At 40.0% G+C, this 12,707-nt stretch overlaps 1 protein-coding gene across 1 annotated transcript in view; it reads right to left on the bottom strand.

Moving 5' to 3' along the window:
- The window catches only part of LOC134205450 (probable peptidoglycan muropeptide transporter SLC46), a 105,280-nt gene extending 96,981 nt beyond the window's left edge, over positions 1 to 8,299 (bottom strand). Inside the window, exon 1 of the mRNA XM_062680700.1 lies at positions 7,698 to 8,299. The gene's annotated coding sequence lies outside the window, so the exon portion shown is untranslated. The remainder of the gene's footprint in view (positions 1 to 7,697) is intronic.
- Positions 8,300 to 12,707: the final 4,408 nt, after the last annotated feature.

Raw genomic sequence — 12,707 nt, 5'->3', positions numbered from 1 at the left:
CTTTGCCAAAGCTGTTTGGAGCTATTCATTGGGTTTATTTCATCGATGAATTCCTTCCACTTGGTTTCTTTTTCAATCTTTTTCCGCCTTTGGAACTTTGCTGCTGCTTTTTTAAATTCGATTAAGTTTCTTACACTACCTATTTTGTTGAACTCCCTCCTTGCTTCTGTTTTTCGTTTCCAGGCATCTTCCACTTCTGTGGACCACCAGTACTTAGGCGTTTTAGTGTCCCGTTGTTTGCTGTTTTATAGATCTTCTTCATTTCTTCGGTTAATTCCTCCCATGAGTGTATTTTGTCATTTCCTAGCATTGCGAGTTTTGAGTTTATTTTTTCCTGTTATAAATCCATTTTCTTCCTTTGACTGCTTTTCTTTATCAGTGATTTGTATTGCCATATGATGACTGCCAATTCCGAAATCCAGCACTTTCCAATCGAACTCTCCATACAAATTACTGGTGCACAACGATACATCTATTGCTGTACTCCTTTTGTTTAGTTGTATTGGCACAAATGTTTTTTGTCCGTCGTTAAGAATTAGCAGGTCATATTGGTTGACCAGCTCTACGAAAATGTGCCCCTTTCTATCGCTGCAATCGTTCCCCCACGTCACGTGGTGCGCGTTCCAATCTCCGCCGATGATTACGTTTTTGAAATCCTTGAGAGCCTCGAACACTTTGATTACGTCTTCTTCAAAATTCTGACTCGTTGCTGCTGGTGTGATGTAAACCGCTGCCACTACGAGATCCTTACTCGGGATGGCAACTGCTACCGCTTGGGTGCATTCCGTCAGGTTCTCAATTGGAACTCTACTGTAGTTGAAATTGTTTTTCAGATAAACAGCTGTTCCTCCATAGTTGTCTTCTCTTGATTGTAAAACGTTATGGTATCCGGAAATCCTGTATCGAGCCGTCTCCTCGTACAATTCCTGAGACCACGTTTCTGTTAATATTGCTACTGAATATTTTTCTCCGACCAACACTCTTTGTAATTCTTCTTTATGTTTACTTAAACTTTGGATATTACACTGTATTATTTTTATATTTCCTTCCACTGTTGCTTTTTGTTTGTTTTCGTTTTCACTGGTTGATCTCATTTTCACTTTTTACTTCTTTTTGTCACTTTATATAATCGTTTGATTCAGTTTAAAATGTTTTTGCACTGCTTGTTTCACTTTTTCTTTTATTTCACTGCTTAAGTTTCCATCACTGACCAGCTCCGAATAGAAGCTCATTGCTTTGTGTTGGTATTTGTTTGTTACACTTGATTCAATCATCTTGTTGGCTTCCTGTTGCATTTTGTTCTTCCATCTCTCCATCTCGTGTACTTTGTATGGATTTTGTAATGCTACTCCATCCATCTGTGTCCCACTCGACGATTCTGGTTGTGCTTCATTTTCTGGTAACACCGCGTTAGTTTTATGGTTTTTCCTTTTTTCAGCGTACAGCTTTACCGCCGGAGTTATGGGTACTCTTGGTTTGTTTGTTTGCTGCCATTCCGACTGCAGGTTGCTGCCTTCTGCTAGTGTTTCCGCGAGTGTAGGCATATCTTGAAGTGAGTTCAGAGGTTCAAAGATGTTATTCGAGGTGAAGGACACCATCTCTCTTGCTTCGACGTACGTGTAGTTTTTCTTCGCCATTATCGATTTTATTTGTTCCTGTCGCATTCGCTCTGGGCAGTCCAAGCTGCCGGTGGGGTGTGTTTTTTTGCAGTGTAGACACTTGTTGCGTTCTTGACAATTGTCATAGTTCTCGTCATCGTGACGATCACCACACGTCTGACATCTCCTGAAACTCTTACAATTTTCCGCTTTGTGGTTGTATCTTAAACACTTGCCACAGAAAACCACCTTCTGCACGAACGGTAGTACTTTGGTCTGACAACAGAATAGTCGTACCCTATCCGGCAGTCTTTTGACCGAAATGTAACGGATACTCTGTTCGACGGTATTTTCTCCCCATTAACATAACGGTTCAGCCTGTAAACCTCCAGAACGGGTGTCTCACTTTCCAGGTCCATGAATATTTCTTCCGTGGAGATATCTGTCGGGATTCCTGTGATGACTCCTGATATGCTAACAACGTGTTTTGGAATGTACGCTGTGTACATGCCGTTCTCGTTGTTAATATCTTCGACGATAGAATTTGCTCTGATGTAACTATTGAAGATTACCATGATTTTGTTACGTCCAATCTGCTTCATGTCGATTATGTGGTTCTTGTACCTTTGCGCCGCCCGTAGCTTCGATCCTAGTGAAAACTTGTTTATTCTTCCTGCTTGCGCTCCTCCTCGCATTTCGAAGTACACCCGATATGGCGCTTCATCACTAATTGCGTATTCGAACTTCATTCGTTGTTTGACTCCATTTTTTATTCTTGCAGCGTCACCTCCGGGATCCGGAGGATCTTCTTTCCCCTCCATAACCTCACTTCACTTTTTTCACCAATATGGCATCCGGTTTTAACTGCACGCGGGTTAAACCTTTCACTAAATTATTACACCGCACTGCTTTTTCTTTTGCTCTACTATTTTATTCTTCTCACTATCCGATTTAATACGAAAAATTTGATTTTGATTTATCGAACCGCAATTTTTTCAACCAACAATAACGGTAACTACCGCTGCGCTTGAAAGTCACTTTCCGAATGGAAAAAAAAAATCACTTCGGAATAGTGGTTTGTTTACAAAATAGAATTGTCAATGGGAAACTCAATTTCAACCGAACAATGGGAAACTCAAAGATGTTGGCTATTGTCAAAGGATTGGGGGTGCCAGATACCTGATTTAAAGAGAATGTGTCGAAAAAAAAATCAGGGAACTAGAAGGTTGTGCACTGAGGAAAAAAAGTTCTGGGGACAATCATTGAAAGCTGCAGAGGATGGTCACAAACGTTTGCCGACTCAACAACCGGCAGCGTCAACCTCGACTTTGAACATTCCTACACAAAAAGTAAATCGTATGGTCAACAAAGTGTTGAGGAACAAACAGCATCCACATCCGGTACATCGAAGCGTCCTGCACATGTTCAAGATCGAATTAACAAGCAAAAAAGTGAACTGAACTAAGAAACTACAACTTGAAAAGACTTTCAAAACAAAGATAAACGAGCAAGATCGGCAGCAAAAATATAGTGTCAATGCAAAACTGCTTCTTCTTGAAACGGTTCCTGAGGCGGGTAAGATAAAAATGCTGTTATAACTTCAATTCCCTATTATATTTACTATTTCATGCGACGAAGATTTCTAGGTGAATATCTGAAGATTCGAGCTACCCCGGGCCGTCCTCGCATTGAAGAAACTCAAAGCGATTTGTTGAAAACGATCTGCGATATCGCGCTTCATGCATCAGCAGCACAAGAAAAGCGACACGACGAAAGTATTCGGAGCATTGAGACGCTGGACGATCTAACTGCGGGATTGAATAGCAAAGGATTCACCATCAGTCGAACGGCCACTAACCATCATGACCACCAGGACGGAAAATTTTGCACTGCGACGAAAAGGGCACTTTAGGAAATCGCATCTTTACTGGGACCTGATGCGGTCGCGTTTATAAGTCAGGACGACAAGGCCCTTGTGGTAATTGGTCTGGCTGCTGCTACTAAGCAATCACCAATACTCATGCACGTGGAATATAAAGTTGCCATACCAGATCACAACTGCCCCAAGTAACCAAAAGTTCCTCTAAGAGTACGTATCTCGCTTAATCAGCTTCATTGAGCTGCTTAAGCGAAAAACGTACTCTTAAAGGAACTTTTGGTTACTTCGGTGGTTGTTGGCCAATAAACATAAATTGATTCCATCCATGTACGCCGGAATTGATATCAAAAGGAACGGTCTTGGAAGCGGTTGGATACTCCGGCCCAACGAATTTGGCTATCAGATCCGGTTATCATGCTTCCTCTACTGCCTTTTCTCACGCTGTCGATATGAATCGCCTGATGGAAATCGAGGGATTTGACTCAGTTTTAAAATACGATGGTTTTGTTAAACCCGTGATGATAATTGTTGTAGATGGAGGCCCAGATGAGAAACCGCGATACAGAAAGGTTATTCAAACGGCAATTCACCATTTTAAGGAGTACAATTTGGACGCACTGTTCATTGCAACCAACGCACCTGGTCGTAGTGCCTTTAACAGGGTTGGAAGGTGAATGGCTCCACTCAGCCGGGACTTGGCTGGACTTATCATTCCACACGACCACTTCAGATCCCACCTTGATTCGCAACTCAAAACTACAGATACAGAACTTGAAAAGATGAACTTCAAATATGCTGGTGTTACACTGGCCGTAACGTATGGAATCAACTGGTTATCGATGACTACCCAACAATTGCTGAATATATTGATCCTGGGTAATGTTTTGAGAATAAATTTTTGTTAAGGAAATTATTTTGAGCTTTTTAGTGGAATGTCTTCACTTGTCATAAGACGAGTTTGTACAATCCCATTAAATTCCACCACCATTCCACCACTAAGTCGAGTCAAGTACAAGAAACTGAAGACGGCCTTACTGTTGAGGTCGAAATACGTATCTGTCAAAATACAAATAAGTGGTGGAATTAAATGGGATTATACAAACTCGTCTTATGACAAGTGAACAAATTTTTACCACCTCCCATTTCCATCACGCAGACTCCAGAAGACCTGAAAGGATCAGCTCGTGATGATCGACAGTATTTTCCTTCGGTATTTTTTTTTAATTCCGTAGATACGTCAAAGATACTGCCAAAATCGTTTTCTGGCTTCAAGATTATTCCTTATGATTTGTATTGCCCTTCGCTCAAGGATTGTTTGAAAGAGCGTGTCTGTACAAATTGTGGATTGTATTTCGCAACGCAGATTATGCTACGTGAGCATAAGAGACTACACAAATCCAAAGATGTCGCTATTCACAAGATTAGCAGGCCAAACGCCAAATGGAATGGATGGCGGTTTTTGTTCGCAATGAATCTACCGACTGTGAATGGCTTGACGAAAACGAATTTGATCTTACTGGCGTTCAGACCGTTCATCTCAATTCAACAAATGACACGCAGTTTCCAGTCATCACAACTGAATCGCATCTTTTGAATCCATGGGAAGATGAATGAAACGGGGAATGTTTTAATTCTTATGTACCAAAACCAACCTTTTTTGTACATTTTGGGGTCCCCACAAGCTGTCGGCCCCGGTGCCCCCTTCCGGTGTACTCCAGATGAAGTTGAGAGATTTTCAGTTCCATGAACCGAGTTTCCAATCGCTAGACCCTTTTAGTCGCTGTGGTTTTCGCCGATTGTTCCGGGCCGTATTCTCTCGCTGATAATTCGATGCAGGTTTTTTTTTTTAACTGGCTTGCAGTACCTGACACCAACCCCCTAAATTTCCGGAGGACCATCGTGCACAATTATGCTTAATGTCCCTCCTGGCACTGGGACGATGATCAGCCGCCCTGACATAAGGAACATACGCTCGATCGGATGTGCACTCCCGGAGAGGAGGTCATAGTTTCCACCGGGGTTTTTTACTCGATCTTCCCTAAGGTTCCTCGTTTCCCGGCCAACACCGGGGGTTAAGGACCGCGACATGGGGTCTATTTTATTCCTTCAGTTACGCGAAGTACTAATAGTACGCTTTATCAAGCACTTTCTGAAAAATCCATCGTTCAACTCCTCTACCATCATCTTGCGAGCATGTTACACGAAACAATGTTTCGTATGACATTGTCACCAGAAGGCGCTGGAGTGAAATGTCAAACTCGAAGGATTACGACGGTAGCGCCTCTAGTTGTGAATCAAGCAGGCAATCAAATTCAAGTTGATCGCTGAAGTCATGGTCGATGTTAATTTCTCTGTTTGTCTGTGGTGTATCCATTGTACCTGCCACACAACAAACATACTCAGGCAATGCAATAGCGGGCATAGAAGAGCTTTCAATTAATAATTGAGGAAATGATAATAGAACACTAAGTTGAAAAGCAGGCCAAGTTCCAAATGGAATGTAGAGCCATTGAAGAAGAAGAAGAATAGATAACACTATTCGATCACTCAACATGCTAATGCAAAATGTGATCGAGCGGCATTGATCTTGTTGATCTTTCATTATAACACTCTTCTCTTGTGGAAAAATTGGACGTTTTATCACTTAATCGCGAACTGTAAATGCAGGTATCATGACTAGAAATAGCAAAAAAAAAGTCCACGATCACCTCGAGAACTGTGAAAAAGTTAACTTTTATTGATATTATTACTCGCGTAAGTCTGGTTATTGAGGTAGTCTCACTTCTTCTTCTTCTTATTGGCATTACATCCCCACACTGGGACAGAGCCGCCTCGCAGCTTAGTGTTCATTAAGCACTTCCACAGTTATTAACTGCGAGGTTTCTAAGCCAGGTTACCATTTTTGCATTCGTATATCATGAGGCTAACACGATGATACTTTTATTCCCAGGAATTCGAGACAATTTCCAATCCGAAAATTGCCTTCACCGGCAGTGGGAATCGAGCCCAGTCACCCTCAGCATGGTCTTGCTTTGTAGCTGCGCCGGGGTAGTCTCACACGTCGGGAAAATTTCCACTGGATTTTAGTCCCCATGTCCCCAAAATCGGTCACGATTTTTATTTTTCCGTGCCAAAATTCCGTTAACCCGAAAAAGCTTTGAACACATGAGATCAAAATTCGTAGACAAGATTCCCATCAAGGTGCGAGGATAGCTTTAGAAATTGCGTTGATTCCAAAAATAGATTGCGATAGTTCGGCTGAGCTGCGGAGGACGACGGAAGTCCTTCGTAGCTTAGTAGGGAAAGCACCTGTCCAGCGGACTGGGGTCGTGTGACAGAAGGAAATGAATTACCTCCAACACATTTCAGCCATTGTAATTGTTTCAGCCATTTTAATTAAAGACCATGTCAGGTGGCTTATATCCGTAATATAAGCAATTAACTTTGATCGAACAGAAATCGCGTGATTTCTACCAAAAAATGACCAAAAAATCTGAAATTTAAAAATCGAAATATTTGACATTTAGGGTAACGGTACCAATAGTGGAGGTATTAGTAGATCCCCAAAAGAAAATATTTTTTTTTAAATTGATAACTAAGTATGGGAAATTTACAGCTTTAATATCTTAGCTAATAGATAAACTAATAAATTTGCTAACAAAAATGAGATAGATGTCATTCGAAAATGTCAAAAACCTTAAGATAAGTTGCATTTAACAGGATATTTAAAGCATGACGCATCAACTGAAACCATCGTAAAGTGTATAAATATGAAAAATTTCATTTAAACCCAACTAAATCAACTATATTGGTGCTACCTCCACTACGGTTACCCTATTTATTGAAGCTTATGCATTTTCATGAATTATGAACAATTGTATTTTGGAAACCTTTGTTTCTACAGCATATTTGTCTAAGAATCAGTTGTAAATCAGTTGTTGTGTGTGAATGTTATACAAAATATAAAAATAATTCTAAAAGTATGTAAAATTCTTTTTTAGAATTTAAACGCAAGCGAATGCATATTTGAAGATATGTTCATTAAATGCTATTTGAGCTAGAAAGGGGCTGGTTTCATTTGCAAATATAAAATGTCGGGCATGTTTACAAATATGTACAGCAACAAAAACCTAATATAGCACAATAATTTCTGTAACTCAAATTGTCATTACTCGCAATAAACTCATATGTAAATCGCATACAATACAAATTGCCATTACCAATGATTCACTTTATCATTCACTTCCTCAGATGTATTCATGAATGTATCTTCACAGTGTATTCATCCTGACCTTCAGCTTGTATCCAAGATGCTCCAATTGTGAAACCCTTTCCCTCAATTTCAACACCATTCAACTATCATTTCTCCGTTCAGGAATCTCACTACAAATAGAACCGGTACACTTAGCACACTTTATCAACCGCCAACGACCGCAGCGCAATTTGATGGATGCGCTGATGTTCCTTGAGCCTACCGAGAACGGTAATCCCACGTAAATTCAATTTAAACTCGTAAATTCAAATTTGTCAACAAGCGGTCTGTCACCATCTATCTATATTGCTAGGGCACTAATGACCCGACTGGTTCCGATCACCACATTATTCCAAACGCGAGAAGTTGTGCTTCTTCTTATCACAGAAAAGTGCTCATATCTTTCGATCCCCCAATCTTGTTCACAAGTGACGATAAATCACTGGTCCAAAACGATGCACAATATCAAAGGACTTCTTCGCACGTCGCCAATGTCCTGATGGAAGACTATTCCGGAAACTCGACTGCTCACCGTTGAGGTTGTCGCGAAACTAAACGTCCGACCGACTGAAGTTCTAAGTTTACAGTCACCGTTCGAAAGCGCCCTCCGATTTGTGCCTCGCCATAGCATAATGCGAGCGCGCGCGCCAGTGGATGAGCGCCTCCAAATAAAGCTGCCGGCTAAGCTGGTTGTGTGTCTTCTTTGATGCCACAAGGAGAACTGGGGGCACGCTCGCAGCTTGTTAAATATTTTTTAAAGTTCTTCAAAAACTGAAAGTTACATACCAAATCAATTCAATCTGTCGTATTCGTATATTTATATGAAAAAAAAATACGTTAAATAAATTCTGTACATTCAAAGTTAATTGCCTATGTTCCGGGTATTAAGTCACCCGGAGTGGAAATTAATTACTATGTCTTAAACTCGATTATGCAAATGCACAACATGTGATAGATTTAGTTCGGAAAAGGTATTGGAGGGTAAGCGTTCCCTTCCGTGGGGTTTGATCCCACGAAACCAGAACGCAAGACACGTGCTTTCCCTACTAAGCTACGAAGGACCTCCGTCGTGCTCCGCAGCTTAGCGGAAACCAAATTCCCAGCATCGGGCACGTAGCCGAACTCTCACAATATTGCCTGATTTTCTCAAAATTGCACGCGGCGAACCCTTCATGAAAGGTACCGCCGCGCTTTCTGCAGCCCGTTTACTTGATTCTTATGGGTGAATAGCATTGCGGTGTATCGTTTGCCGCGGCCGTACCTTTCGACAGTCATTCGCCGCGTGAAGTTTTGTGCAAGTACCCATTTGGGAACATTACAAACGCCGCGCAGTGTATCATATCCAGAAAATCTGACAATATATTTTCAGAACTAACTCTCTCATATGTATTTTTAAATAAATACAAATAAATTCTGTGTCGAAGGTCCGCATTTCCGATTTATAATAAACCAAATTCGCATACACATAGATCAGGTATCCATAGTCCATAAATCCACGTCGTAGTCAAATCTTTACTTAATCCAACAGTCTACCTTCATAGAAAATCAACATTCCAAGAATTATGAAAGTCCAGAGTCTGATTTTGAAGGTAATGTCTGCAGAAAAAGTGATCCCGAACTCATAACCAAGCAACAATCCAACGTGATTTTAAACCGATTCAATACGGATGGGTCATACACATTGGCTGACATAATAAAGTTCTCACCAGCTGTTTTTTACAACTTTGCAGCTTTAGATCTCGGTTTCCCGTGAACCGATTTTGCTACAAATTTTACCAGAGCTCAAATATAACTTCAGTTTATTGATTCACAAGGTAGAAAAATATTGCGGTAAAACCAAAATGAAATTTTTGTCAGAAAAAAAATTAAATATCCTAAAAACTACAAGTGCAAAAACTTAGTTCAACATATTTTTTTTATATTTGGGTATTTTGTTGAACATGTCATAAGTCTACAACCCACAGAATTCAAAGTATCAAAAAATATTTGTTTGAAGAATCGTTTTGGTTACAATACAACATTTTTTTTAAATAATGAAACTTAGATATGGTAAAATTTATGTTATATCTGAGATGTTGTAAGATCTCCAAATTGTCCTGGAATTTGAATCGAATTTTCTACCAAATCAACCACGACTTCTACGTTCAATAAGTTCGAATACACTTTCAAAAAATGTTTAAAAATTTAGATTAAATTATTTCGTTTCCCGGTTGCATTTCATTGGAAGTATTGTTTATAAGGAACGTTTGTAACATTTCCAAGTTACTGATCTTGTATTCGTACAGCTTTAACATAATAAAGGATCAAACAAAAAAGTTAAGAGGGTTCAAATCCTGGAAGCTGTGAGGTCCCAATGTTTTGTCCAAAAAGTCGATGAAATTGTCCCCATATTAGGCTAAAATCGAAATTTCCGTGTATAAAAGGTTATCGTCCTATTGGAACACGTAGGGCTCATCTCCGTCTTAGCACCGGGCCACTGGGGGCATCAATCGTCCCCAAAACCTTAGTTTTGTAGTACGCCGCAATGATTTTGACCTTCAAAAACGGCTATTTATGATGCATCAATCCATTTTCAACGCGCGTAATAAACAAACAACAAGTGACAGAATGTCAACACACACACATCCGATAGCGTATATATATCGCTAACGCTGACACCAATACTAATACAGAATATCATTGGCGTAACTAGCCCCGATGCCCAGAGGGGGCTATAGCCCCTTCATCTATTTTCTCTATTTTGAGCTTCTTTTCAAAAATTCTCAAACAATTTGAAACCTCCTTCTATCTTAGTGGTAATGTGATGATTATGGTCCAACCACCTAAGGCAATTACGGATCAATCACACTCATCCAAGTACGTGCTTTTCTCAAGCATGTTTTTTTCTGTTGTAGCCCACGGTGTCGAAGAGCATTTGTTTACCAGCCGATGATTACTACAACGACTCAAATTGATAGCTATTGCTATTGCGACCAAGTGTTGTAGCGGCTTGGTCCCGCACACTGCGACGGATCATATTCAAACGTTTCAGGGATCCCAATGAGATTCTGATTGGAATTCTCCAAGAATTCCGACGCGAATATTCCAGGAATTCCGATGGAAATGTTCCAGGAGCTCCAACGGAAATGTTCCAGAGATTCCGACTGAAATCCTCCAGGAATTTCAACGTGAATGTTCAGGGTTTTCGTAGCAAATGTTCCAGGGATGTAGAAGAACATCGTCGTAGGATTTCTAAGCAATCTATCGACTGATCCAGAAGCAAATCGTCGAGGGACAGTAAATTCGAATGATTCCGAAGCAATTCATCGAGGGATTCCGAAGTAAATCCTCGAGGGAGCCCAAACTAAATCTTCGAAGAATTCCGAAGCAAACCGTCGATGTATTCTGAAACGAATCGTCGAATGATTGCGAAACTATTCCTCGAGGGATTTCAAAGCAAATCGTCAGAGGGATTCCGATCGGCGAGGGTTTCCGAAGCAAGTCATTAAGGGATTCCGAGGCAAAATGTCGAGAGACTTCGGACTAAATATTCTAGGGATTCTGTAGAAAATCGTCGACGTATTCTGAAACAAATCGAAGCAAATCTCCAAACGATTCCGAAACAAATGTTCGAACGACTCTGGAGGAATACCGAGGCAATTAACTAGAGATTCTGAAGAGAATCCTTTAGGCATTTTGAAGGGTATCCCCCACAGATTCCTAAGGGTATCCCTCAACGATACCGAAAGGAATCCAGTGTGAGTTCTTCTGTATTCCGGATGGAATAATTCGATGATTCTGAAAGGAATTCTTCAGAGACTCCAATGAGAATTCTTCTCGGATTCTGATGAGAATACTTCTCTGATGCATATGGGAATTGTGGAGATTATCATGCTGCTTGGCAAGCGGAGGTCTGCTGAAAATCTTTTACTCTAGTCCGTGATGGTTGACCACATATCTTTGACTGCTAACACGATTGCTTTGATTGATATTTTGGTAACTCTACGTTGTTGTTCATATCAAGCTTGCTTTGATGCTTTCAAATCAATTAGATATTGGCGAAAAAAGGTTGCATGAAGAAGAAAAAGTCGAAGGAATATATTTTTAAAAAAATGCGCGGGAGAGCATACGGAAATTATTTTAAAACTCTCAAAAATTCTAGGAGCAATTTAATTAAAAACGATTAGCGGTACGGGGTTGGACTCTTCTTATACTATGTATAAAGTGCAATATTACAAAATAAAATTCAAAATCGAAATGATGTGTTTTTATACAATACTAGCAGACCCGACAAACTTCGTTTCGCCTAAAATTTATTTTCTGATTAGTTCTCGAGTTATACAGAAATGTATGTTTCATTTGTATGGGAGCCCCCTTTTCCAAATAGGGGAGGCGTCTCGAATCATCTCAAGAACCTTCCCTGGCCCCAAAAACCTCTGCATACAAATTTTTACGCCGATCGGTTCAGTAGTTTCCGAGTCTATAAGGTTCAGACAGACAGAAATTCATTTTTATGTATATAGATAGAAGATAGATAAGAAAAGTTCAACCCCGTTCTGCAACCGTTTTTAAATATAATGCTCCTAGATTTTCAGGATTTTTAAAAAATATCCGTCTGCTTCCGGTGCATTTTTTTTCTCAAATATCATCTTTCGACTTCTTCTCCTTCATGTAACCTTTATTCGCCAATTGCCTTTACATAATTAACACCAAGTGCAATTTTAGTGCCACACAGGAATCTTTCTCAGAAATGAGAATAAAACTCATTTGTCTGCCACTCATTTCATTATGACAGGGCGAATATGCGAGATAACTCATTTGTCTTCAAACTTTTTAGACCTTTCCCGTGAAAAAATATTTTTCGCTCAAATGATTCCTTTCGTTTTTATGAGACACTTTTCTCAATAAACCTGTATTTTATTTCGCCTGGAACTATTGAAAAACAATCAAACTCTTTTTTGGGAATTTTTCACCCCTGTTTCCTTAATAGTTTTTCCCC

The sequence above is a fragment of the Armigeres subalbatus genome, chromosome 1 (assembly GCF_024139115.2).
Source record: "Armigeres subalbatus isolate Guangzhou_Male chromosome 1, GZ_Asu_2, whole genome shotgun sequence".
Taxonomy (NCBI): Eukaryota; Metazoa; Arthropoda; class Insecta; order Diptera; family Culicidae; genus Armigeres; species Armigeres subalbatus.
Note: the sequence above shows the minus strand (reverse complement) of the source record. Positions and strands in the feature narration are given on the sequence as shown.